Consider the following 24,932-nt stretch of genomic DNA (forward strand, 5'->3'; position numbering starts at 1 on the left):
AGAAAGACCATATTATTCAGTCTAAGAGTTTCTTAACGAATAACTAAGAAATTACAGTACGTTTAGGTACAAGCAACTAAAAGTATTTTTATATATATTTCTGTATTATATGCAGCAACTTATTCGTAAAATAGTTCGTAAGGTTTTATTATGCAATTTGCAATTTAGTAAAATTTTGCAATGGACTGTATAATTTATTATCTTTTAAAAAGGAAAAGACAGTTAAGATTTGATTTCACGTACAGGGCGCCTGTGCATCCGCTTATATGTATTTCGGCTTAATAGGCCTCTTCAGAACGGCTTTCACAGTCGCTCTGAACGTGAAAATAAATCTTTTCTGTCTTAGGAAGCAACTCTAACATGGCTTCGTATAGACGCAAATAGCGACATCTGATATAAAAATCCGTAAACTAATTTTCGAAACCAAATTCAGAATTTTGCTTTAATCTGTGCCTTCTAAGAATTGCAAGGCAAAACAGATGTTGATAAAGATGTTATTATCTTTTATTTTGTTATATTGACGATTTATGTAATTTTAGTAAATTTTAAATTTGTTATTGTTATTTTTTTGAATTTTTGCAAGCTTTGTCCATAAAATTGTACAATTTTTAGTGACAATAAAGCATATTTCTATTCTATTTGAAAGAGGGTTTTTTCTAAATAAAAAAATTATGTATAGTTCGTTTACTTTTGACATTTAACTGTCTTTATTTGAATATCATTATATCTTGCATCGTTCAGAGAGCAGAAAAAGTCCATCGATTTATTAATAATTATTGTTTTTATCCACTCAGATACGGACTCCTTGAGGACGAGTATTTTATTTGCGAGGGTAAAATATATTCGATGTGAATGGGAGAATGAAAGAAAAAACAGAAAAACATTTTTTTAAATTTATTTTTAATAAAATTAAGTTATATCTAATCAGTCGAATTTTACAAAGAATTATGTACATGGTGTATTTAGGTTTTATATTCTATATTATCCTTTCTAAGGAAAAAATAACAAGCGTATGTTAAGTAGAAGACTCATGTACTCTTCATGCATAAAGGTGAGCTGTAAATCAAGCACTTTTATTATTATAATAAAACCATTTTGATCACAAGCTCACAATCGCTGGTATCTTACAGTTCATCAAACATAGGAAAAGGTTTTTGATTTACCACATTTATTATGCGCGTAACTCGTATCAAAAAGAACCGCATAAAGATACGTAAGTATGTTTTTTTGTAATGCTTTTCAATTTAACATTTTTTTCTTAATTTTAGTTTTAATACAATAATTTCAATCCTGTATTATTGGATGAGTTCTGTTTAAATATTGTTGGATATAGGAATGTAATGTTAAAAACCTGTTTCATCATTATTATTTTAGTAATAAAATAAACAAACAGATAAAAAGCATATTAGGTTAAGGGTATACTTAGTTTGTTGTACATTATTTCTCAGCTTAATTTGCATGCGGATTATTTAGTCTTAAATGATAATATTTGCGAAACAAAACCTTTTCATTAATACTTAAGTATACGATTTGTATACTCCTTTACTAATCTTTGATTTAAATTACACATCGTATAGAAACTATAGAAATTTATCACATATTCTGATTCTTGTATTGATAATTATTGCTGTTAGAATCGTACCTATAGTACTAGTTCTAGCCTGCGATTGCTGACTTTGATGAATTTTGTCGTGATATGTTTAAAACCGATTTTCCCTACATTTGACGATCTGTATCAATTCTTTCGTTCGAGAAAACTAGTATCGCAGATTTAAATTCCATGTGAATCAAAAATGAATCAAACAGCCATTATGGAGTAATCTTTCCATTCGTCTGGAATATAGGACCTCTCTTTGGTAAGCCGCTCCTTGTGCCTGTAGTACGTTTTGTTAGGGACGCCTTTGGAGCAAACGCTTCTTAGATGTTCTTCATCGGAAGCTGAATATATCTGGTATACGTCCATGTAACACAAAGGTTTCCCGTTCATTGAGGTCGTTGTGTAGAGGTGAATGAAATGGCGTTTGTTTTTGGTTTCATTTTGTGACAGACTGCGGTCATCTTGGATAGAGTGGTATCTGGAATTAAAAAATACAGTAAGTATTGTGTATATTGAAATAATCTACAATAGACAACAATATTTAAATATCTAATTTCATCAGAAATGTAGCAAAGGGTAATAATAGAACTCTTAGATTGAAATGAATTGCTACTACTATAATTATAGATTACATAATACCGGAGAAAGACAATAATATGACCAACATTTATAAAAAAATCAAATGCAGTGACAAAATTACAGTGAAACATTTTAACACTAGGCTTTTAGTAGACAATAGACAGGTTTTTGACGTTTTTTATAGTATAAAGGCGAAGTGCACAAGGAAATGCCCAAACAACTATGCAAAGGAAGCGGATTCAGAAGCGGTGAGTAGGGTTCGGATAAAATTTTCGCATTAAAAGGAAGATGGTCAATTTACTGTGAACATTATACATACATAGCCGAAGCTGTAGAGAAAAACGTGCATTAATTAGTGAATTTATGAAACCAACGTGGCGTTATAAAGAGTAATGTCTGGAGTAAATTCCAAGTGTGCAATTTCAAACTTTTAATCACATTTTTTTATAACACTTTTAAGGTGTAAAAAACGGTGGTTTTTTTATTTATTTTTATTTTCTATCAAATTAACATTTTAAAGTGAAATGAGTACGGTATTCTGAAAGTGCATATAATAAGCATTAATTTGAGCTATGTTACATTAAATTTGACCCAATAATTTACACAAAATTAACTATTGAAAATCCAAAAATGTCAATTTTTCGCCATTTTTTACTTCTGAAATTTTTGAATGAAAAATTTTTGTAAACATTTATTTTCTTAAATCAGAAACCATGTTTTATCTGGTAGGCTCATTTTTGTAGAAATGCCCTCCTCTTTTTTGTAAATATTATAGCTGTTTCTGTTTTCTCTTTTATATAGTAGACATAACTTATATACCAGATACGTACTGGTTTTTTCCATACTAATAAGTTTGTGGAATCCTAATCAATTTTCATTTAAAGATTATACAAAAATTTATCATATGTAAAATAAAGATGAGTAATTAAAGAGAAATGTTAATAGTCACTAAAGTTTTATTCACACCAAAAAAAATTCGCCAATTATCACAAAATTTTTCGCTTCCCCAGATAAAAAAAAACGAAATTAGTCCATATTTAACGAAGATATGATAATTTTTCCAAGCGCCGGGGATTTAAATTCCGAATTTCCCCCACCATCAAGCCAATTCAGCTACTCAAAAAAACAGTCAACTTTACTTGCAAAAGTTGCCCCTACTTCAAAGCAATAAATAAGGGGTTGAAACATTTTTTAATCAAATATTTTTATTTCTTCATAAAAATAGAATCGACAAAGAAGAGAATCTGTTTAGAATTAGATCTCTTTTACAAAAAAAGTTCCGGCCCTGGAAAATTTATGAACTTTTAATTAAGAATTTTTAAAAATAAATCAAAGTATCTCGAAAACGAATTGATCGATCGGATCTTACAAAGTCTCATTTGATTTATAATTAAAAGAGCTAAAATATATTGATTATTGCATAAAAAATTATTTCAAAAACTAAAAATGGAGAAAATTGACATTTTTGGATATTCAGTTATTAATTTTGCATAAACCATTAGGTCAAATTTAATGCAGCATAGCTAAAATTAAAGCTTGTTTATGTATTTTCATAATTTTTTATAGTAAACTCTCTCTTAACGGACACCTCTTTTGACTGGACACCTCCTCTACACTAACGGTTTTTAAAACAAAAATCATTCGGAAATATATGAGCCTGTACCCTTCAACTCTCTTCAACGGACAGTCTCAACAACGGACAAAGACAGTAAATGATAACATTTTTTTTTTTCCAAATATTTCTTTCAAAAACTATCTCACAAAGCAAAGCTTTCCCTTTCGCCATATTGAAGGATATGTGGGAAATTATCTGGTATGAAATCCAAACAGATGTACTGGCTAAATATGACTCTAGTCAGACCTATGATTACGTATGGCGCACTAATATGATGGTCTAAATGCCAACAAAAGACGAGCAGAGAGCATCTGGTGTTTACTGGAAGAAAAAGTGTTAAACCGTGTTAGGGGAACCTTATGTGTATGTGGAGAGATGGCATTAAACAAAGAATCTTTTTGCCACAAAAAATAGGGGAACCTTAAAAACGAAATTTTATTTTGTAACTTCAACACAGCAACTTGTTAAAAGTTAAAAGTTAAAATTAGAATGTATTTATTTTTAACCTTACAAAGCGTTGAATAATTTATAAACCCCAGTCAAGGAAGACAGCTGAAAAAATCTTATACAGGTATTTTAAGGTTCTAAAAGGTATATGAGGGGTTTCTGATGACAATTTCATGAAGAAGTACAGCTAATTTTAAGGTATATTAAAAAAACTTCAACATTTTATTAACTTTGTTAAACATTTTGAAAAAGAACTGACTTTTTAGCTTATAAAAACTTATAATAACTTTGATTTTTTTATGTGACACGCTTGTAGGTTAGCTCAATGAAAAGCTTGTGAATGAACAGAAGCCTCTATGGAAAATTAACATTTTTGGACATTCAATTATTAATTTTGCAGAAACTATTAGGTCAAATTTAATGTAGCATAGCTCAAATTAAAGCTTGTTTATGTATTTTCATAATTTTGTACAGTAAACTATCTCTTAAAGGACACCTCTTTTGGCCGGACACCTCCTCTACACCTTAAAGGTACCTTAAAAATGAAGACTCAAAGAATCGATTGCCATTTACAAAATACCTCTAGAGTCACTGTTTCTGCAAATGCAGTTGTTTAAATAATCGCGATCCGGGACAAACTAATTTAAAAACATACATATATTATAAACCATTGGTCGAACTGTTTGGAAATTTAGTACACTCTAATAACTCATTAACTGTCACAATTTTGAGTAGTTATACTACATGCCGTTGTGCAAAAAACAAAGTATTATTTATAAATTACTGCAACTGCAAAAATAATTTTTGCAATTATCTCGATCACTTCTTTTTGTATTTTAATTTGAAAACTCTCACAATTAAAGAACTTTTTATGATCTATAACTTTTATTTCAATTATTTTTCTCTAAAATGTATTAGAAACGTTTTATAGGCAAAAAAATATATTTGTCAGTTTTAGGATTGTTAAAAAAACAAAGCAAAATCAAGTGTACGTCTTCAAGGATTTTTCATCAGTTACCCCTCATATCTCTTTTTAAACCTTCAAATATCTGTATAAGATTTTTACGTGAAATCAATGATGTTTTAAACAATACTTTGTCACACGTTATAAAAGTTTTATGTAGACTTTTTATTTTCATATTAATTATAATTACGTCTCACAATTGGCAATAACCTTAATTAAAACACTGGAATGCGCTTATTGTATCTTTATGGTAATGTTGACTGATTCTGCATACCAAGCAGTTTATTATCTGAAAACAGTACCAGATGCACTTGTCGTAAACAAAATTGTTTACAAACAAATAAGCGCACTTTTTCGTAATAGAAAAATATCAAAAAAATTGCAAAATGTGCTTTATTAATGTTAACAATTGAGTACTAATTGCCACAGTCGTATATTCTACAATTTACATCATACAATATAAATTGTTCAGGCTACTCTATTTTTTGTTTCTGTTACTATTGCGCATTATAACTTCAAGGACTTCCGTCATTTTCAATTTTTTGTAGAATTCGGTTAATCTTAGTAAGACTTTAAATTATATTTTTCTGGTTTTATTATTCGGCAAATGTTAGTGAGCCTTTAAATTATATTTTTTTGGTTTTACCAGAAATAAAAATTGATTGCAAAACAATACTATAAAAAGATAATCTGATAATACCTATAAATCTGATAATAAATAAGCAGATATAGAAACAATAATATGTAAATAAGTTCATAAGAATAATACTTAATAATATATCTCTTTATTATGAGGTCATGCTATTCATTTAAAATATTGTCACTAACCAAACAGCATCGGTAACGCATTTTTATCGGCAAAGTCTTAGACTTAACTTCAGATTATTCTATCAATTTTAAATATAAACTTCCCTTGTCGTTTCCACATAGTTGATATTATTCTTCTTCTTCTTTTGGCATCATAACCCTGGATGGGTATTTGCCTGTCTGGCTATGTCCTTCCACGTCATCCAACCATCTCGTCCTTTCCTTTTTTCCGCCTTCCTACCGGCTTTCACTGTAACATCTTCTTTGTCGTTTTCGTGTCTTCTTGTCGTTGAACATATACCAGCCATGAGAGTCTTTGACTTTTCACAAATCTTACAATACCCTTCATTCAGTTCATTAACCTCGTCGTTTCTCCTGATTCTCCATGTGCCGTCTTCCTCTTGCACCGGGCCATATACTTTTCTCAGTATCTTTCTCTCGAATGTCTTGAGTTGGGCTTCCTCTTTTTTCGTCATTACCCAGGTTTCACAACCATAGGTTACTAAGGGTCTAACCAAAGTTCTGTAGATAGGCGAAGTACTATTTTGTTAACAAATACAATAGGTCAATACATCAATAACAAATTCAATTAGTCAAACACATTATCGTGACAATGGATCAAGTTATCCAAAGCCATTAATTAAATAAAAAAAAAACACTAATAGTTTAAAATATATTAAAGGAGGTAAAAATATATGAAACAGTCAATAAAGAATTATTCCAAGAGCAAGAGATGATGGAAAGAGGTTATGTCGAAACAAAACAGTAGAAAATATTCGAAAAGACAGGTAATTGCCAAAGTAAAATGAAGAGTATCCTGCAGCTTTTGGCATTAATGAGCTAAAACTTGCATCTATTTCCATAAAATATTACAGAATATATTTATTGGATTCTTCTAAACAATTAAGATAAGCTTTTTTAATAAAACTCCTAAAATAAAATACTTATAAAAATAATCCATATTTTTACTAAATTACTCTATATTATCTATCACTGAGATGATATCTTAAAAACTATACCAAAAATATCTGTATTTTTCTATAGTTCTTACAGTCCTGAATCTCCCCTTAATCATCGTTATACACTGATATCATCACGCTCTCCTTCCATGCATTGGGCATCCTTTCTTCCTCATATATCCTACTTATCAGTTGCCACAACACAGCGATCCCTTCCTCTCCCAGAGACTTTCAAACCTCCATAGGTATTTCATCAGATCCTACTGCCTTACCATTCTTAATCCTATTTAAAGCCTCGACAAACTCATCTCTTGTTATCCCCGGTATTACATTCTCATTTCGGGTCCGGCATCTTCTTTTCGTCTTCTGGTGTTGTTCATTTAGCAACTTTCTTAAACACTCCTATCATCTATGCTTTATTTCAACATCGGATCTTAACACTCTTCCATCTACACTCTTAATCGGGCGCACGTGAGTAAAGTACTTTTATGACTCTTTTAGACTTATAACCTCTTTTTTTCTTCCTAACCTTATGTTTCACTTCATTGTTCGACCACCACAACGGAAAAGACTCCAAAATTCTTCCTTTTTCTGTTCCTCACTCCCTACCTTTGGGGCGTAGGCACATAGGATATTCCCATTGGTATGGCCTGTATTTAGTTAAACCCTCATTATTTTATCCCTGCTTCTAGTTACATTTACTAGATATTCCCAATGACACTCACACTGTATACATTTTACATCCATCTCCAAGATCTCTCGATTTATTACCTTTCCAACGAGTTTCTTGAATACAAAGTATACCAATCCTTCTTATTTGCTTGAAATCGGCAATCTCTCTACCTTTACCTGTTATAATTCCGACTTTGAATGTTGCAATCCTCAGGACTAGCTTTTTTGGCCCCTTCCATCCTTCCTTAGAGGACTCACTTTTCGCAAGGGTCAGGCGAGGCCTCAACTGCGCGTCGCTGTTCATATACCTTCTTTCCATGTTTTTTACACCCGAATGCACTTCCTGACTTAAACCCAGTTACTACTATTAAAAATGTCTGCATTAATACGGAAAATAAAGTCAAGTACATGAAGTAAACTTTGCCTATTCATTTATTTAAAATTAGTCCACTATCATGAAGTAAAAATGACTTTTTTTATCTTTGTATACAATATTGTTATTTTACAAGATATGAATAATTTGTTTATAATTGGATTTATCATGGACAGCGTTATCGTATCTGGTAAATTCCTTTCGATTTTTATATGGCTTTAAAAGAAAATGAGACATTATTCCAACTGCTATTGTAAAATTGTTTGAAAGATTTTTTTAATAACAGATAATATTTATTATTTAACTAATAGAAATACTAATCCTAAAATTTAATATTTTACTTAACTGTTATACATTAAATGGGCAGGATTAGGCTTATTTGATACTTCTGATCTTGACAATTACTCAGCCATATCAAATACTTTTACCAATTATAATAATTATAAGATAAACAAAAAGAAAAAGTAATGTCTGGCGCAAATTAATTGAACCAAATATTTACTCCGCATTACCACTTTGTGGAGTCACCTTTCCGATTTTAAACAGCCTCAGTTCTCTTTGGCATAATGCCTACTAATATTTGGCAGTAATCTGCTTAAACGTTATTCCAAATTTCCTGAACTTTACCCTTTAATTCAGGGATTTTGCGAACTGGTATAGTTAGAAGAACATGTTCATCTGATGCCAAAGAGACTCGATAGGTGATAGATCAGGACAACTAGAAGACCATTTTAAAAGAGGAATATTTATTTCTGCAATCACAATGTAGCGTGTTTCGCTGTAGGCCAAACTATACCATCTGATTGTAATATAAATTCCCCATCTGACAATTGAACCTTATTAATAGAGGCGAATAATTCTTGGGTGGAGAAGATTCGAAACCCCATATTACTAGAACGTCTCAGCAAGACTACTTAGATTATAAAAAGCATCAAGAGGAGAAAGCTGGAGTACTTCGGACGTGTAATAAGAGGTCCCAAATATAGATTCTTCTTCTTCTTCTTCTGCTTCTTCTTCTTCCTCTTTATAAACAATTCTGCTTGTTCATTGGCGGATTAATATCTCTATGGAAGGTTGTCACTCCATCTTTTGCGCGGTCGTCCGATATTTCTTCTGCCAATTGATGATTTATCTCTTGATATTTTGACGACACGGGTCTCCCCCATTATGCTTATGTGGTTATTATATTCTTTTTTCTATTTTGTGTCCATTCATTTATATACTGTACGTTACATTTTCTTCTAATGTCTTCACTTCTCTTTCGATCTCTCAGCGTATTTCCTGTAATTCTTCTCAGTACTCTTATCTCTGCTGTTTCCAGTAGCCTTTGCGTTGTGGCTATGTCGGTTCTTGTTTCTGAGGCATGTCATTATTGGTCTTACACTGGCTTTATAAATTCTTGACTTCATTTCAGTGTTAATGTATCTATTTCGCCATATAGTGTTATTAAAGCATCCTGGCAGTTTATTTGCTTTTTGTACTTGATCTATCATTTCTTTGTCCATCTTGGGCTATCAATATTGCGTCGTCTGCGTAAAAGAGTATTTTGATTTCTTTGTTTTCCATTCTGTATCCTCTTCCTTTGTTAACGGTTTTGACGATTTCATCCATGAGTAAATTGAAGATCATGGGGTTCAATGAATCCCCTTGTCTTAATTCGCTGCCTATTTCTATAGGTGCTGTAAGTTGTTCATCTATTCTGACTTCCATTTTGTTGTTTTGGTAGATGTTTTCGATAGTTTTTATAATATTTAGGCGAGCTTCTCTATTATACAGTAGATGGATTACATCTTTGACTCTTACTCTGTCAAACGCTTTTTTTAGGTCAATCAGACACAGAAATGCTAGTCTAGTGATTTCTCAGTAATTTGTAAAATGTACTTGTAAAATTTTATTTGTAGTTCTGCTTTTTTCGGTTATTATTTTTTGGAATAGGTTTCTTGTGGAGTCATCCTGTAAGCTTTCGACTTATATTATTTCAAATATAGATTGCTACAAAATATTATGCAAGGAAAATAGCAGGCAAAGACGAAGAAAGACTTCATGGTTGATGAACTTGCGAGATTGATGGTATTGATACAAGCATGCCATTCAGGGTGACAGTAAATGAAATTAAGATAGCTATGATGGTAACCAACGTTCTGAAAGGACATGGTACATGAAGAACGAAAATAATTCTTTATGTAAAATACTTTGGCACTTCATAACATTGACTGTATCATCAATGAAACAGAGATGCCCAACTCCTTAAGCGGATATACAACCTTAGATCCATCACAGCTGAGGGAACTTAACCTTTCTTTTAAGACAATATTTCTAGGGAAATCCTCACTTAATGGGATAAGAATATAAACAATATCTTGAAAAGGTTAATGTATGGACAGGAACTGTTAGAAATATCATAGGTCCCTTTTCCATTGATGGGAATTTAAATGGTGATAATTATTTAGTAAGTTCAGCAAATCCACAATTTCTAGCGCTCTACCGATCGATCGATGGAACGGCTAGCGGATCGCCCGATCTGACGCCATTCTTATTGGGATATGTCAAAAATTTTGCTTACAAATCCAAACCTCTTGTCAATACACTGTCAATAATCACAAAAAAGATTAAAATCCTACACGGCTATCCCTGACAGTTGATAACTTAGAAAAAGTAGATAGCCTTATCTATTTAGGAGTCATCACAAAGAATAAAATTGACGATGCAGAGCTTAGCAGAAGAATCATCCTAGGCAATACAGCATACTTTGCTATAAGCCCGATCTTTAAATCACGTGACGTACATCAAATAACTAAGATATGAATCTACAAGACCACAGTCCGACCGATACTGAGCTATAAATGTAAAACTTGGGTGTTAACTCAAAAATCTGTAAACCGCATGGAAATCTTTAAAAGAAAGGTACTGAGACAAATACTAGGCCCTTAGATATAATTATATAAAATATATAATCTATATAAAGAACCACCCTTATCTCAGTATGTCGGCCTACAGTGTCTGCAATGGGCAGGCCATGTATTTAGAGTGGAAGCAAACAGGCTTCCAAAAAAACTATTGTATGCAAGAATTCAGGGAAAGAGGCCTATTGCAAGACTGAGAAAGCGATGAAAGGAAAAGTGGATAAGGAAGCACGAAATCTCTTTGGCAGTCGATAGTGGTGTAGAATCTCTACAGACCGTAACGAATGGAGAGGTTCTTTGAGGGAGGCCAGTGCTCGAATTAAAAATAAGTGTTAAAAGAACAGAAGAAGATTTCATACATACAGAATCAGAAATAGTGAAATGTTCAAAATTACTTTTATAAACACAATAAAGGAAAATAATTGGCCTTGTACGGATATTATCCCGGATAAATCATAATTGGCAAGTGAAGAGAATATGGGAGGTAAAACCAATAGGGAAAAGTAGAAGAGGACGTCCTGTTAAAGCCTGGAACAGTAATATGAAAGAAATATTCAAAAGTGGGTGCAAATCATGGCAAGAACAAATCAATACGCACAGAATAGAAAAGAATGGAGAACATTTACGAAAACTTCAATAAATTATGTATATAATTGTATTCTTTTGATGTCCCTTATACACGACGATAATTCAATAACTGTTTCCGAAAATGCCAAGAGACATGTTTGTTTGGCAACAGTGATCACCTGGAAAACAGTCCCACCCAAAAATACCGAACTTTAGAAATAATTTGCTGAATTTTTTGGCATCATATTTGTGCCGTTTACTTATAACTTTTCGAATCTATGACGTCTAATGATTATTCTCTTACTACTATTTTATTTGCAGAGACTTCCTATACGATACCAACGTGAATTTAACTTTTAACGTGTTCCCACGACGCAACAAATGAAATAACGATTGAAACTCTTTTCTATAATCCAATTATTATTGGATTATAACGAAGCCACAAAAAGAAAAAGTTTTTTTACAGAAAACATCTTAAAAGAAAAGCATCCTAGCTATTTTCATACCATACTTAAAATTAATAAACTAGTAACTCAATTATATACAGCTTTAAATCTAACCCACGCTCTTGCATGTAAAAAATAATTTTAAAATGGACTAAGTATTTAGTATTTAAGTCGTTTACTGTGCAACTGACGTAAACGATACAATGTGTCATAGATTTTCGTTCAAAAAGTTCAAGCTATGAAATGGAGATAGTTATTTCGTTTTTTGCTCTACCTTAACATTTGTTACTTTCAATTAAATAATTTGTTAATTTAATTAATATAGCTATTTCTGATTCTGATTTCTGGGCAGTGGCGCACCCAGGGGGCTTAAGGGGTTAAAAACCCCTCCCCCAGGGCATATAAAGTAAAAAATATATAAAGAATAGTAGGAACATGTATCTTGTCTTTCACACACATGACAAAAAATTAAAAAGGCTAATTTAATAATGAAATAACCTGCAACGAACTGTACATGTTAAAGGTTACTTTCATCGGTGAAAGTACTAAAGACTTATTTAAGAAATTGTATTAGCGAAGAGAGACTAAATGGTTTAGCTTTTGATGTTTATCTATCAGGACATTCAAAAGATGAAGAAGAGTTAATAAACCATAATGGCTCTAAAGCAACGCCGTTTAGAATCCACACAATGCTGGAGTGTAATAGATGTACAGTGGAAAGAAACAGAATGTATAGAGAAAAAGGTATAAACCCTGTGACTCTAAGAGGGATGATCGTGAAGATGACGGGAAGTAAGGAGGGATGGAATAGTGTTCATAATTACATCCGAACAGTAATCAAAAAGATGAAGAGAAATACCAACTGGACCAACGACAGAGATAAGATCTAGATAAGAGAAGGGAGTGTTCCCAAAATATCGTCAGTCTTACAGCGGTCATCCCAATTTCGGAGTATGGTACGTGCGACAGTCAACTGCGCACGCACAAGTAGGAGAGAATGGTTTTAGTTGATGGGCAGGATAACAGATACCTAAACCTTTGGCATTACTATCTTTAGTACTTTAAATTAAACTAAAACTCAAATTTTAACGACTCAAAACAGAGGTAGCACAAATAATTGGCGACAACTATATCCATAGTCTTTTGCTTGCCGACGATCAAATAATTTTAGCAGAAGGCAAAGACGGCATCGTCTACTTGATAAAAAATTTGGAAGAAGAATTTAGAAGCCAGGGTTTGTTAATTGATTATAAAAAAAGTTTTAAAACAGATACAATAAATAAAAAGAGGAATGAAAGACAATAACAACAACTACAATCGGTTATATGGAGCGACGATATTACAAAAAAAACTAAACGCCAAATGGTTAAGAGAATAGTTAAAAATAAATTGAAAACAAAATAAATGCACTGGAAGTGATGCTTTGCAAAATAAACTGCAGATTAACAATTATGGACAAAGTAAGAAATGAACTGATTAGAGAACCAATGAATATAAAGGAGACACTAAATGACGAAGTATAAAAACGAAAATTACTCTGGTATGGACCAAAAATGGACAAAAGGGACCTGTTTGAAGAAGATATTTATGACAACAATAAATGGCGATTGGCATGTGGTAAACGGCAAACGAAATATGCTGTGTGAAGCCACGGATAAATGGGAAAGTATTTCTGATTTAGCAATATCATAATTTGTGCGAAATCATATTTCCAGAAGAAACTTATAATTGGTAAAACTTAAAAAAAGAAGTTGGTAATTAAATAAATCTTGTATGCCTCAGCAACAAGCCCAATAAGGAACTGCTAAAATAGATATTTCATCGATAACGAGCTGCTACGAAATTGTTCTTAGTGTATCATTCAATTTTAAATGACCAAACTGCCAGGAAACATTTACTTGAAAGTACCTCTATCTCCTGTATCTTAATTACATACATTTTCTACAGTGTTAGCGTAAACCAAAAAGAAATACTTTATTGTAGAATTTTTTAAAAGACTTATTAACTGATAATTTTATTTTTTTTTTAGAGATAAAAGTTCTAGTTCCTAAGAGGTCCAGCATGTTGGTACTGGTCAAGTAAAAAAAGAAATGATATCCTTGGACTCGTTGAACTGCAGTGGGCTTTTCATTGATATTGTTTGAAGTATATGATCTTTGTCATTGTTGGCAATTCAATGAAAGGTCAATGTTAAGTATATCGCTTCGTGACCGAGTTAGAAATGAAGACTTAAGACGAAGAACAGGAGTTAACGATGTGATTTCTCGAATTGACACACTGAAATAGAACTGGGACGGACACGTCGCCCGAAACAGTGATAGAAGGTGTAAGAATTGATTGAGTGGAGGTCGAGGTTAGACAAAAGAAGTAAAGGAAGACCCCTTACTCGTTGGACTGACGATCTGAAGATAATGTCAAGAAATTGGATGAAAAGTGCATAATGGACAAATATCAGGGATGCCTATGTTCAGCAGTGTACGCAAAGGGTTGGGGGTGATGATGATGATGTATGCAAGGCAACAATCTTAAAAACATATCCTCGGGTAAACTTATCTACTGTCCTACTGACAGAAATGAAATACCAAATCTGTTAGATTGTGGTGACCATGGGTTTACCAAACAACCACTTGAGGGCTTCTACTTGTTATGATTTGTCGTCTGACCATTCTCCTATTTTAATAAAAGTATGTTCAGAAATTATTCACAAAAGAACACCATCTGCTACGTTAACAGAATACCTTAACCAATCCATACAAGAAGCTGCATGGGAATCAACAACAATCAAGTAAATAAACCGATTTCTCATAAACTACCCAATAAAATCAAACCAAATTATATAGAGAAACGAATATTAAGACGTAGATGACAGCTGACGAGAGCACCAAAAGACAAGACCAGTCTGAATAGAGCTGCAGCACAGTTAAAAGCGTTATTTAATAACCACAAAAACAATGGTTAACATTCTTATCTCAGACATATTTCGCCTACAGTTACCGAGTGTTCACTCTGGAAAGCAACCAGGCAAATAGAACGTCCTCAATTTTCCAACCCCTAAATCCGCACTGAAGATGGCGCATGGGCAAAAAGCAATAAAGAGAAAGCCGAGATTTTCGGTGAACATCTTGTAACGGTTTTCCAACCTTTCCCAGCAGACGAACGTATTAATATAGATAATGAAACCCGTTACACAACTGTATAATGCCGTTTTAAGAACAGGACATTTTCCTCTAGTTTGGAAATTAGCCCAAATAATATTAATTACAAAACCAGGAGAATCCTTGGAGGAAATAGGGTCCTACACACCTATTAGTCTGCTCCCTGTTGTCTTGGGATATAATGAAAAGACTACTGTTATCCAGAATAGAGCTAATTTTAATTGACAAACAAATAATACCCCATCACCAGTTTGCCTTTCGGCCACAGCACACTACCACTACAAACATTTACCGGGTTTACCAGCAAATACACTAATCGCTGGAAAACAAAAAATTTTGCTCGGGAATGTTCTTAGAAATTCCCAGGCATTTGACAAAGTCTGGCATAATGGCCTTTTATACAAATTGGACCAGTGCTGTACCTGATATTCACTGCGGAGTTATCTACATCAACAGAAGTCACAATAGCAACTTATAACACAGCAGTAATCTCTTCTCATGAAGACCTAGACGTAACACAACACAGAATACAGGCTAACCTAAATGCAATACAAACTTGGCTAAAAATGTGGCGGTTATGAGCCAACGGGACAAAATCTGCGCAGGTAACATTTACAAACAGCGAGGAAACTGTTCTCCGGTATCGTTAAACGATCATCATCTGCCATAGAAAGGCGACATAAAATACTTGTATGTATTTGGATCGCAGGTTTACATGGAGAAAACACATCTTTACCAAGCAAAAACAGCTGAGCCTTAAACTCAACAGACTGTATTGGTTAATAGGCTGGAAGTCAAAATGGTCAATCGACAACAAAATTTTAACATACAAAGTTATTTTAAAACCCATTTGGAGCTATGAAATTCAACGATGAGGGGCAGCAACTAAATCCAGTATTGACATTATTGAAAGATTCCATTCGAAAGTCCTCCGAATGATAACCAATGACAGGAAATTGTCAATGGACAATTTTCTACACGACATTTTTTCTTTATTTATATTTATATTGTTAAATATTGTCAGACAATTTACTTATTGTAATTATATTATAGATTATAAATATATTGGAATGTTAAATAAAAAAAATAAGCCCCCAAGTCCTGGTCAAATTTACGGATATCAAAAAAATCAATTCAATGAAGACAAAACGAAAGTTAAATATTTTCAGCAACTATGCATTCTCAATTCTGAAAAATATTTTCAGCAACTATGCATTCTCTGAAAACTCAATTGGTAAAAGTTGTTATTATCTTATTAAAAATTGTAGTTTTCTGCGTTTTTTTTTAAATAGTTAACATTAAACATTATTTAACAACATGGACGAAAAATATATAAATATATACATTTAATTAGGAAATAATTGAACTAATAAATTGCCACATTTGTCTTAATTAGAAAAATAAAACAGTCGCAATGTTATAAACATCTTAAATCATTCATTAGATGTTGCAATTATTATTTAAAATGTTTGATAAGAATATTTTCATACAAAGATTTTCTGTGACTAACTTGTTCTGTTACTAAATTAAGAGATGATCTCAAATTTTTATTGTTAATTGTGATATCAGTATTTTATAATGTAACAGCTTATTTCAAATTTTACGTACTAAAACGCAGTTAAAGTTAAGTGATGTAAGTGAGAATATATTAATAAAAATGGCATAAATTAGAATTATTATCTTTCGATACAGATTTTTCTTTTGTTCACTTTATTTAGGCAAATTATTATTCTTTAATGTTGCTCCATGTATTTTGTTGAAATATTGAGCCTTTAGTTTGTCCTGTTGATAACATTTATATAGAATTCCACTAATGCTTCGATTCCATTCTTGTTTTTTAACTTTCACCATGCAAATTTATGTTGTCTATTCTGCACGGGTTTCTGATTTGATTTTCTTACTCATTATTCTCCATATCGTATTGTTTTTGTCTACTTGTTTTTATCACTTCTTGCTTAATATTATTGTCATTTTGTAAACCGATTATGAAGCACTTAATTTTCTATCTTGGTCTACCATTTGGTTTTCAACTTAGAGTTTGCATCTTTCATGTTTTAATACTAGAAACTTCAGCGATCATCGAAACCAAAGACGTTTGATCGAGAGTTGCTCGATCCCTAACCATTCTTTTTTCATTAAACTGGGTTAAAGTAAGTTACTGAATCGTAAGTCTAAGCTAAGAATCTACAAAACAGTAATTAGACCAGTGGTCACATATAGATGTGAAACGTGGACCCTCTCAACCACTGATGAAAATCAACTAAGAATATCTGAGCACAAAATACTAAGGAAGATATTTGGACCAACCCAATGCAGCGATGATTCGTGGAGAATTAAAATAAACCACGAGCTGGATGAACTAATGCAGAGCGCAGATATTGTAAGATTTGTAAAGTCACAAAGACTGAACTGGCTTGGTCACCTAAAAAGACTGGCAGATAATCGAGCTGTAAACGTAGTCCAGAGATCGAAGCCCAAAGAAACAGAACAAGAGGAAGGACCCGTAAAAGATGGATAGACGACGTAGAGAGGGATCTTAAAACCATGAACATCAGGCAGTGGCGAAGGAAAGTATCTGACAGGGCAGAATGGAAGAATATTGTTAAGCAAGCCAAGGTTCACAAAGGGTTGTAGCGCCATTAAAAGAAGGAGAAGAATGGTTAGTGTTGATATGGTCGATGCAAGATCGTCCAACTCAAGTTACTGCTGTTGTACCGGCTCCAGTATTTTTATTATTCTTATTTATCCCTAGTTATTTTATGTAGTAGCTTTATTTTTTCCCCATAATTTTTGTTTACTGTTTAATATAAATACTGTTTTATAAATCCTTAGTTATCTACCATTCATTAAAAAATTATTCTTAATTAACCATCATTCCGCTAATTCGTATTCGTAACTTCGTAATAAATCTTATTGGTAAGATAATAAAGACCTTTAACATTATGTGGGTATTGTATCAATTATCTTAATATAGACGACATTGACTTACTGGCTAATAACCGAAGAAAAATAGGATGTTTAATGTCATACGTTTAAATAGCTCACACAACATAATCAAAATATTGTTAAAATATAAAATGGTTTACATAAGTAAGAATTTGATTTTATTTCGTTATGTAAACTTTGATCCTTTAGTGCAAAACAATTAACTGAATGTTTTATTTCACTCTGACAGTTCGCGACTGATATTTGGGTGCATGAGAGGTCAATCAGTTCAGTTAATAGATTTAAGAAAGCTCGGGTGTATTTTATTGCTAAACTAATAAAAGCAACAATTTTTTTCTGGTAGAAAATCCGAGAACGCAGGATTCCGGCTAATAACATGGGAGATTGACGAAAATAAGAAAATATTCAGTAATAACCATCTTTTGAGTCATGTACAAAAAAAAAGTACACCAGATTTCCCATCAGTTAGGGTAGAAAGAATATATTTTTATACGTGTTCTGTACCCAGTTTATTTTTTATTTCTTCCAAATCGAAAGACCTTCCAATGATGTAAAATATAACCAATTGGAAAAACAAAACGCATAAGAAGGAACATCTTAGAGCAGTCCGAGATCTATAATAATGGTTGTCGAGTCTATGATGCTGAAAATATTTATTCACTGATATAAAATAATAATGTTTCCAGTATTCAGCCTTTATTTTTCCTTATTTAATATTATAGCCTTATTCTTGCTATGTTCTTCTCTGTGATGAAATATCTTTGAAACTTGCTGTGAATATTTCTTTTATTAGATTCTTGATTGATTTTCTTAGTATGTCTCTCTATCTTATCTAGCTAAATTATAACAAAAATAAATTATGTTGTAAGCTCTTGTCACTTGTGCGACGTAAATGTTTTAATAAGAAAATTATGTAAGTAATTAAGTCGTTAATTTTATCAAACGAACAAATCTAGGAACTATAAAATACCAATATATAGATAAGACAAATTGATATTCAATAAAGGGAATTTTAAGAATTTAACAAATTAATATTGGTATTCTAATTTTGTTTGCACAAAAATTAATTTTATGGAGATTTTATCATTTCCCTTCTCTTATCATGGCGTTGGTTACATTGTTTCTCCATGATCTTGTTTTATGTCTATTCTTTAATCCATAGGGCTCTATTATGCCATTTTCTTTAGCAATCTAATTCATTCGCACCAAAATCCTACGGTATTAAAAGGATTAAGCTTTGGTAGGGCTCTTTCTGTGTTATCGAGCCCTAGGTGACTTAATAACTAACTTAATAATATAACCCTATTCGCTTTTGCTGATGATCTCGCTGTGCTTTCGGGTTAGACTTACAGGACAACGTCGTGAATTACTGGATAAAAGACCACGGACTAGAACTTGCAGCTGAGAAGACTGAAGCCATCATTCTAAAGGGTAAACGGAAAATAAAAGGGATGTAACTTCAATCTGCAGGGGTATAGCTAACATAAAAAAAATGCGTCAAATATTTTGGAATGACGCGACACCAATATGGCGGATGGAAAAGTGCGGCTAGAGATACCAACCTACAAGGGGCTCATGAAACGAGTAGAAAGAACGAGTCTGTTGCGAGTAGCATGCACCTATCTGCGGCGGCCTCGTAGACTATCACGAGTTGTGTTCCTCTGAATCGGTTAGCAGTAGAAAGTAGACTTTTCTATGAGAGAAGAGAGCTTTTGACAACAGCCATAAAAAAGAAGAAAGGAAAAAATCAATGGAAATATAGCAAGAAGAGTGGAACAACACGGAAGATGTTGCCCAATAGCTTAAGATGCTGATCCCGAGCCTAAGGTACTGGGTGGACTGTTGTCACAGACGACTGGATTACTTCCAGCAAGTGCTCACAGGACATGGATGTTTTAGGGCGTATCTCTAAAGACAGATACAGATAAATGCCTACACTGCGAATACTCCAACACTGTTACTCACACAACGCTATAGTGTAATAGATGGACAATGGAGAGAAACAGAATGTATAGAGAAATAGGTATAAACTTTATGACTGTGAGAGAGATGATCGTAAAGATGACGGGAAGTAAGAAGGGATGGAATAGTGTACAAAATTACATCCGAGCAGTCATTAAAAAGAAAGACAAAGAAGAGAAACACAAGCCGGACCAACGAAAGAGATAAGATATAGATAAGAGAAATGAGTGCTCCGAAAAAGTCGCCAGCTTTATAGCGACCATCCCACTTTCGTAGTACGGTACGTGCGACAGTCAACTGCGCACAAGTAGGAGAGGGTGGTTTTAGTTGGTATGCAGGATAACAGGAAGACATACGTTTGCAGGACCTCCATCTAGGGGGAAATGAACGCGGATATACTCCTCTACCCTGAATCCAACACACGACAGATGGGTTAACCTTTTACAGTTTTTAGAAATTTCCATCCTCAGAACAGAAAAAAAAATATCGCGTCATAGTCTTGATTGGCTTCATTGAGATGTCGCCCGTGTAGAGGTTTAACCACCCAGGTGCTTAATTTTTTATCCTTATTCAGGTGGTCTATGCGCATATTATCTTCATTATATAAAAAGTATTAATTTATTGACTGTAGTTCACCTCTTAAAAATTAAATTAAACTGTACTTAAATGTTCTCTAAAGGTTAACGTTATATCAAAAGTCACGACTAGGTATGTTGGGTGTTTATTGTGGTTAATCGTGTATAATCAAAATGAACGTTAAGTATTCTTGAAGCCAAATTGTTGTTTGGGTGGAAGCAGGTTACTTCTGTTTCAGAGGCATTGGGTCAAAGTCTCCAACTTTGAAAGTTTATTCATAACTTCTAGGTCTTCCGTCAGTATCTCTTCAGCTTCTTCTAGGGATTTTGGTTTGTGTTAATAAAGCCCAGTCATGGGCATAGCCAAATTTTGTTGATGTTGTCGGCTTGTCTGCGATGTTAAGGCTAAAAAGCAGTGGTGCAAATACCGATTCTTATTGCTGACAATTTTTGAGTTTTCTGGGGGTGCTTACTTCTGATCCCATAATTACTTGAAATTCTCTGTAATACTCTGTCGGTGATAATAGAGCTATCAGTCGATAGTTTTTTGTGTGGTTCACCCGGTTTAATATTAGTATTGCTATAACTTTTGAGTTTTTAAATTCCCGTGGGATTTAGCTGGTCTGAATAATATTTGAGCAGAAATGTGCTAGCTAGGTTTTTGTGTATTTCCAGCAATTGAGTATGTAGTCGACACTTTTCCAGGAAAAAGTCTGTAAAGGCGGTCTGTATTGCCTTACTTGTGAAATGAGAATGTTTGGCCTCGATCAATTCCAATTTCATGTTTTTAAATGTTATTTTACGTCTCGTATGTGAGCTTACTTACATATTTTTGAAAATGCAAAGTGGCTTTACAACTGCATGGAAATTATGAATGGATCATTATGAAATATCGTTAGTTAATTATGACTTACAAGTAAACTATTTTAAAGAATTACTAAGAATAATCAAAGAGAGGAAAATGCAATACTTGGGTCATGTATTGAGAGGCGAAAGATACGAATTACTTTAAGTTATACTGGAAGGAAAAGTACAGGGCAAAAGATCAGTAGAAAGACGCCAGAACTCGTGGATGAAAAACCTGAGGAGATGGTTTGACCACTCATCCGCAGAAATCTTTCGCGCAGCAGTTTCCAAAACTACAATTGCCATTTGGATCGACAACCTTCGAAAGGAGACGGCGCCATGAGAAGACGAGTAAACTATTTATGTATTACAAAACTCATTAATTTAGTTTATTATATATACAATATATCTAAAAAGTACCTTATTGTTGTTGCAAAATTCGTTTTATGTAGTTTTTGATATGATGGAAATTTGACGGATTAGCGAAACATGGGCATTGTTTTCAATTTTTAAAAGGTGTAATAAATCAATAAATTAATACTTTTTCTTAAAAATGGAGTTTATATAGAAATAAAAGCCATTGGTGGCGGAATACTCTATCAAAGCGATTCTGAAATGATATGTTACACGATATGGTATATTTTCCTTTTTAAATTAAATGGTTTTAAGATATAACTAGTAGAAAAAAGTTGACAAGTGTCTGTATAGTTAAAATGTACACCATATGAAAATAAAATCGACATATTTTACCATTTTTACAAAACCTAATTAGTATTACCAAATAGCAGGGTTGACTGATTTCACTGGTGCACTCTAATACCTTTTACAGCGGACATACTTACTAGAGTAACATTGAATACTATCAAATATATAAAAGATATTAATATAAAAAACATGAAAAAAAAAGAATAAAATTATTGAGTAATGATAACTATAACAATACGTTGTATACCAAGCAGTAGATACAATTTAATGAAGAATACTGAGATAATGATCCTAATAACATAAATTTACAAATAGTAATTATTCGGCAAATGAGAATTTCTCTAGTAACCTGAAATTATATCTATAGATTTGCTTTAATACTGATTAACTTCATATTTTCATTGTAAAAACACATTTTTTCACGGTCATAGCTATTTTTTTTAATTTCTCCTTGCATTTCTTCTTTAAAGCTTCTGTAAACAAAATCTCGTATTTTTTACAAAAAAAAATTATAAAATTTGGCATCCATGACAGTTTTCTTTATCCATTGTTGCCACTTTTTTAAATTTACAGTTTCTTAAAATATAAACTGACAATATTCCAATTCAAACACCAATTACAAGTTATGTAAATAATTAAATTGGACTAGGTTAAGTTAGGTCAGATTAGGTTATGTTAGCTGGATTTGTTTACATAGCTAATTAAAAAATGTAAATTTTTGCTTTGTCTTTTCATAAAATAATTAATATTTTATAGAACCGATATGACTTAAATGTGACAACTCTGTATACCTATGTACAGAAAATAACTTTGTGGATATGTTATATAAAATTTTGGTTTGCAAGTTGTGTGAATATATATTTTTACTTCATATAACATCAAAAAATATCGGTATTTATAGCTTTTGGAATATATTTTATTATTAAGACAGTCTCGTAGTTTTTCATCACTTCCATTGCCAATTTCAGATATTCTACTACTTTTTATATAATTTTTATTCTTTTTTTTTATTTTCTTAAACATTCAAAAGGCATCAAAAGTTTGTCTTTTTCTCCATCTTTTGGACTAAGTTTAAAAACTGCGCATTTTGCAATAACCTATTGCAGCAATGATAACTATAGGGGCAAAGCTTCTTACATTCTGGGAAACAAAAAGAAAAAGAACAACAAAAATATTATCAGTAATTTAATTACTGTTAATATTGACAGTAATGTAATTAATAAGATGTATAATATTATAGATAAGAAATATGAGAACAGATCCAAGGATTCAAGTTATAAGATTCCTGTAGAATAAGACAAGTATACCCCCAAATAGTGCTCAAACTAACCAATGAAAAATGTAATTTACATGACAGAAAATTGCCATCTTGTAAAGAAAGAAATAATAAATGTCGTTACATAAAAATTAATTTAATAAACAAAAGAAGTATTATGGCATTTAAAAATGTAATAAAAATAATTTTAAAACTAATAATACAATTTTTTAATTTGTTTAGGTACTTGGATTATTCAATTTTTTTGAATTATTTTAAATATAGCTACTTACAGCTTTTTCTCCGGGCAAACACTCCTGTAAATGACATAACCAATCCATAAGAACTGGAGGATTATAAGGTCCATCACTTTCACTAAAAATTTCATTTTCGTTTACATTTACACACTTTGGTAGAGAGAGAAATTCTTGTGAAGGCTCCAGTGCAACTACTTGGTGATAAAAATAAGTACCGACTAGGAGGTAATATACGGGTATTTAAATTTCTGTCGCGATATAAGGTGAGAATGAGTTGACAACTATGACGATGATTATTTGAATCGGACTACCAAGCGGCGATTGTGCTACTCCGATCGTGGTTGTGTCGTTAATAGTATCATACACCAACACGTATTAGTACATAGGCCAACTATGAAGATTTACTGCTACGCATAAACACAGCAGAGCACTACCGTACCAGTCAAAATAACCAGTTTTACTGTTTTTATTTTAAGTAAACATAATCTATGATAATTTTTAACAACGTTTATGAAACTTTTACAATTATCTTTTTCAAAAATATTCACAAATACTAATTTTACGGACAACGTCATTTAATAATACCTTATTCAATATCGTATTATGAAATATACAGATTGAACCAATTTAAAAGGGAACATACAATTTAATATATGTCTGTTTGAACTGCATTTGAAATAGTGGACCAATATAAAACTTGGACAAAAATAAATACATACCCGGTGATAGACATTGTATAAAATATCGTTCAACTATCTGTCTCCTTTAAAGAAAAGAAGAGCTTGCCTAATAGTCGGAGAGATAGAGCCGAAATTTTGAACTGATCAGTAATATGACATTTCTCTATTGGAATATATTCATTGTAACTGGGTTAAGACTTTGCCTTACAGGCGGACGTCCCTCGTGGTACAGGGGGTGGCTATACAGGGATGAAGTTGAAATTTTTTTCGGAAAAATTAACGATCGATAATATGGCTGAAAATTTGCCCAGAGTAAGATCTTGGTATAACTAGACGAAATCCCAAAGGGCGGACGCGAGAGTGGATACATAAGGGGTGGCGGACAGGGGTGAAGTTGCAATTTTTTGGGGAAAAATTAACGATAAGTATTATGTCCGCCATTTTCATGGCTTATTATTTAGCCCCTAAAAACTCTAAATCCAAAAGGGCGGACAGCTGGGTTGGTACAGAGAGTCACAAAACGGGGTCAAATGTACCACTTGCCTGCGCATTTTAGGTCTCGGTAACAATTTTCAAACTGATTTTATTATGATATTTTTATACCGATTGATTTGAAAATTTG

The 24,932-nt window shown here is 32.5% G+C and overlaps 1 long non-coding RNA gene across 1 annotated transcript; it reads right to left on the reverse strand.

The window, feature by feature from the left end:
- Positions 1 to 879: 879 nt before the first annotated feature.
- On the reverse strand, positions 880 to 24,072 carry LOC140448583 (uncharacterized). Its single transcript, XR_011951739.1, has 2 exons — positions 23,667 to 24,072; positions 880 to 2,075 (listed from the first exon to the last, which is right to left on the reverse strand). It is a non-coding gene; the product is annotated as an uncharacterized lncRNA (long non-coding RNA).
- Between the last annotated feature and the right edge of the window lie 860 nt (positions 24,073 to 24,932).

This window comes from Diabrotica undecimpunctata, chromosome 8 (assembly GCF_040954645.1).
Source record: "Diabrotica undecimpunctata isolate CICGRU chromosome 8, icDiaUnde3, whole genome shotgun sequence".
Lineage (NCBI taxonomy): Eukaryota > Metazoa > Arthropoda > Insecta > Coleoptera > Chrysomelidae > Diabrotica > Diabrotica undecimpunctata.